Here is a 5,204-nt window from a genome sequence, read left to right as displayed (position 1 = left end):
CCCCTACTGTTGAGTTTTGAGAGCTCTTTATATGTTCTGGATACAAGTATTTTGTCAGGTATATATAATTTGCAAATATTTTCTTCAGTCTGTAGTTTGTCTTTTTAAAGTGTCTTTTGCAGAACAAAAATTTTAAAACGTGATGAATACTAATTTACTAATCTTTTATACATTGATTTTGGTGATTTTGGTGTCAAGTGTATGAACTGTTTGCCTAACCCCAGGACACAAAGAATTTTCTCTTATGTTTTCTTCACAACGTTTCATATTTCCATATTTTGCACTTAGATTTATGATCTATATTTGTATAAGGCATATGGTTTAAGTCAAGTTTCATTGTTCAAACACCATTTTTTAAAAAGATTATCTTTTATCCATTGAAATGCATTTGCACTTTGTCAAAAAACAATTGACTATTATTTATATGGGTCTATTTCTGTTGTCTCTATTGTCTTCCTTTAATCTATATGTCAGTCCCATTACTAATACAATGCAGTATAAATAACTGTAGCTGTGTATAGTAAGTCTTAAAAATGGGCAGTGTGATTCATCCAATTTTCTTTTTCTTTAAAAAATGGTTTTGGTTATTCTAGTTCTTTTGCTTTTTCATATACACTTTATGTTTTATATTTTTCTTATTATTTTTTAAAATTTATTTTTAATTTTATTTTACTTTTTTAAAAACAACTTTATTGGAGTATAATTGCTTTACAATGATGTATTAGCTTCTGCTGTATAACAAAGTGAATCAGCATACATATACATATATCCCCATATCTCCTCCCTCTTGCGTCTCCCTCCCACCCTCCCTATCCCACCCCTCTAGGTGGTCACAAAGCACCAAGCTGATCTCCCTGTGCTATGCGGCTGCTTCCCACTAGTTATCTACTTTACATTTGGTAGTGTATATATGTCCATGCCACTCTCTCACTTCGTCCCAGCTTACCCTTCCCCCTCCCCGTGTCCTCAAGTCCATTCTCTATGTCTGTGTCTTTATTCCTGTCCTGCCCCTAAGTTCTTCAGAATCTTTTTTAGATTCCATATATATGTGTTAGCACACAGTATTTGATTTTCTCTTTCTGACTTACTTCACTCTGTATGACAGACTCTAGGTCCATTCACCTCACTACAAATAACTCAGTTTCATTCCTTTATACGACTGAGCAATATTCCAATGTATATATGTGCCACATCTTCTTTATCCATTCATCTGTTGATGGACACTTAGGTTGCTTCCATGTCCTAGCTATTGTAAATAGAGCAGTAATGAACATGGTGGTACATGACTCTTTTTGAATCATGGTTTTCTCAGGGTATATGCCCAGTAGTGGGATTGCTGGGTCATATGGTAGTTCTATTTTTAGTTTTTTAAGGAACCTCTACACTGTTCTCCAGTATAGAGGCTGTATCAATTTACATTCCCACCAACAGTGCAAGAGTGTTCCCTTTTCTCCACACCCTCTCCAGCATTCATTGTTTGTAGATTTTTTGATGATGGCCATTCTGACTGGTGTGAGGTGATACCTCATTGTAGTTTTGATTTGCATTTCTCTAATGATTAGTGATGTTGAGCATCTTTTCATGTGCTTGTTGGCAATCTGTATGTCTTCTTTGGAGAAATGTCTATTTAGGTCTTCTGCCCATTTTTAGATTGGGTTGTTTGTTTTTTTTATCATATATATTTTAGAATGATCTAGAATTACTTACAAAAATTGCTACTGAAGATAATAGAAAATTAATCCATAAATAAATTTTTAGAGTTGACATCTTTATTATGTTGACTGCTCCAATTCATGAATGTGGTATGTCTTCAGTTATTTACGTATTTGAGGTCTTTCATAAGTATTTCATAGTTTTTCCCATTCAGATTTGGTACATATTTTGCTAGATTTATACCTAAGTGTTTCATTTGGGGACAATATTTTAAATGATGTCTTAAAAACCTTTTGGTTTCTAATTGTTCACTGCTAAAATATAGAAATATTAAGTTGCATACATCCATGTGTCTGCAACTTTGCTACACTCGAGATTTAAATTTACATTTAGTCCCAGGAATTAAAAAATAGATTTCTTGGAATTTTCTATGTAAATAATCATATTGTCTGCAAGTAAGGATAATTTTATTTCTTCCTGTCCAATCTGTTTACCTCTTATTTATTTTTCTTGCATTATTGCAATGTCTAGTACTTCCAGGTATGCTGTTGACTAGGAGTAGTGAGAATGGACATTCTTGCCTGCCTGTTCTAGATCTTGGGAGAAAGACATTCAGTCTTTCACCATTAATTATGACATTAGCTCTTCTTTTCTTTCTTTCCTTCCTTTGTTCCTTCCTCTCTCTTTCTCCCTTTCTTTCTTTCTTTCTTTCTTTCTTTCTTTCTTTCTTTCTTTCTTTCTTTCTTTCTTTCTTTCTTTCTTTCTCTTCTTTCCTCCCTCCCTCTCTCCCTCCCTTCCTTCTTTCCTTCTTTCTTCCTTTCTTTCTTTCCTTCTTTCTTTCTCTCTCCCTTCCTCCCTCCCTCTTCTTCCTTCCTTCCTTCTTTCCTTCCTTCCTTCCTTCTTCCCTTCCTCTCTCCCTCCTTCTCTTTCTTCTTCTTCCTTTCTTCCTCCTTTCTTCCCTCCCTTCTCCCTACCACATTCCCTCCCTTCTTTCTTCCTGCCTGCCTTCCTGCCTTTATCTCTTTCTTTCTTATGCCCTTTATCAGGTTGGGGCACTTCCCTTCTATTCACAATTTTCTGAGAGTTTTTATTATGAATGAATGTTAAATTTTATTAAAATCATTTTCTTATTGAATTGCATCCCCATGGTAAAGCCCACTTGCTCATGGTGTTTCATTTTTTTTGTCTAATGATGGATTTGATTTTCTAACATTTTGTTGAAGATTTTTGCACCTATGTTCATGAGGTATATTGAATTGTAGTTTTCTTGTCTTGTACTGTCTTTGTCTGTTTTTGTATTAAGGTAATGCAGGGTTTGCAAAATGAATTAGGAATTGTTTCCCTCCTCTTTTATATTCTGGAAGAGATTGTGTAAAATTGGTGTTATTTCTTTAAAAATATTTGGTTGCATTCACTGTGAAATCATTTGGGGCTGGAGATTTGTTTTTTCTGGAAGATTTTTAACTACAAATTCAATTTCCTTAATAGTTAGGACTATTCAGGTTATACTTTCATCTTGGGTGAGTTTTGGTAATTTATGGTGTTTGAGGAATTGGTCCATTTAAATTAGTTCATCAAACTTATGTACATAGAGTTGTTTGTATTATTCCTTTATTATCCTTTTAATGTCTGTATGCTTTGTAGTGTTATTCCCTCTTGCATTCATGATATTGGTAATTTGTATTTTCTCTCTTTTTTCTTTGTCAGTTTTTCAAGAAGTTTATCTGATTTATTAATTTGTCAAAGAACCAGCTTTTGGTTTCATTGATTTGCTGTATTGTTTTTTCTGCTTTCAATTTTATTGATTTTTGCTCTTTATTATTTCTTTCCTTCTGCTTGCTTTGGGTTTATTTTGCTCTTCTTTTTTACTGGGTGATGGCTTAGATTATTGATCTGAGACCTTTATTATCTTATGTTATACACACTTAATGCTGTAAAGTCTCCTCTAAGCACCATTTTAGCTGCACTCCCCAAATTTTTATATCTCATATTTTCATTTCTGTTCAGTGCAAAACATTTTTAAATTTCCCTTGAGACTTTCTCTTTGACACATGGATTATTTCAAAGTTTGCTGTTTAATTTCCAAGTGTTTGGAGACTTGCCCATTATCATTCTGTCATTGATTTCAGGTCTAATTCTATTATGGTCAGAGGACATTCTTTATATAATTTTAAATTTGAAAAACTGTGTTCAGACTTGTTTTATAACTCAGGATATAGTATATCTTGGTAACTCAGGATATAGTCTATCCTAGTAAGTGTTCCAAGTTCAATTAAAAGTAATACATATTCTTCTGTAGTTGGGTGAAGTTTTCTATACATGTCAATTAGATCCAGTTGGTTGATGATGTTGTTCAGTTCTTCTATAACAGTGGTTTTCAACTGGTAGTGGTTTTGCCCTTCTTTCTCAGGGGACATCTGTCAATGTCTGGAGATATTTTTGATTGTCACAACTTGGGGGAAGGTGCTGCTGACACGTAGTAGTAGAGACCAGGAATGCTGCTAAACATCTTACAGTCCACAGAACAGCCCATGTCCCCCACAAGAAATAATTATTCAGTCCAAAATGTTAATAGTTCTGAAGTTGAGAAACTCTGTTCTATAGCCTTGCTGATTTTTAATTTGTTTTTTCAATTAAGGAGATAGGAGTGTTTGAGTCTTCAACTACAATTGTGAACTTGTCCATTTCTCCTTTCAGTTCTGTCAGTTTTTGCTTCATGTATTTTGAAGCTTTGTTATTAAGTTCATGCACATTTAGGATTGTTATGTCTTCTTAGTCAATTGACCCTTTCAGCCCATGTAACGTCCCTCTTTATCTCTGGTAATTTTCTTTGCTCTGAAGTCTACTTTGTCTGATAATAACATAGTTACTCCAGCTTTCTTTTGCTTAGCGTTATCATGATGCGTCTTCTTCCATCTCATTACCTTTTTTGTTGTTGTTGTCAAATAATCCTTTAGTGAAATATTTTCCTTTGTAGTTTTTAACTGGCTGTGCATTCTACTGTACCATTGTTGATGTTATCTATGATGCCATGAGGATGAAGGCCATCAAATCACAGCTCATTGACTAGTCAGTCCCCAGCACCTCTTTAATGTTTCTAGAGAGTTCTCTAGCTAAAGACCAGTGCTGCATCTGTCAAGCAATGTTGACAATCTCATCAAAAGTGATATTTCCACTGTGCTTACTGTTTGTCTGCTTCTTTCTGTCTCTGGGTGGTTCCTTGAGGACTTTGGTGGTCAGAGCAGAGGCAGAATATACTACTTCAATCTGAGCCTCTTTGTTCTGAATGGTTTCTCTATAATCCTTAGACCCTTCCAGTAACCAGTTGTCTTGGTGATGTCATCACTAACATTTTTTGGAGACAGATCCAGCAGGATGATTTTGGGGGCCAGGGAAGATGTGGCACTGACTTCCTCACAGGTGTACCTGAGGTTCATGACTTTGATCTCATTGAGGTCACACTTGGGTTGCATGACAGAGGCAGCTAGTGTCAGATGAACCCAGAGGTGGGAGGACAGAAGAGAGTTACACCTTGTCTTCCTTTGAGCTGA

At 35.0% G+C, this 5,204-nt stretch overlaps 1 pseudogene; it reads right to left on the bottom strand.

Annotated features, from left to right (window-relative positions):
* Positions 1–4,633: 4,633 nt before the first annotated feature.
* LOC132421938 (large ribosomal subunit protein uL11-like) lies at positions 4,634–5,204 on the bottom strand (annotated as a pseudogene).

Source organism: Delphinus delphis, chromosome 3 (assembly GCF_949987515.2).
Source record: "Delphinus delphis chromosome 3, mDelDel1.2, whole genome shotgun sequence".
NCBI lineage: Eukaryota > Metazoa > Chordata > Mammalia > Artiodactyla > Delphinidae > Delphinus > Delphinus delphis.
The sequence above is the reverse complement of the archived record's forward strand: the minus strand, read 5'-3'. Positions and strand labels throughout refer to the sequence as shown.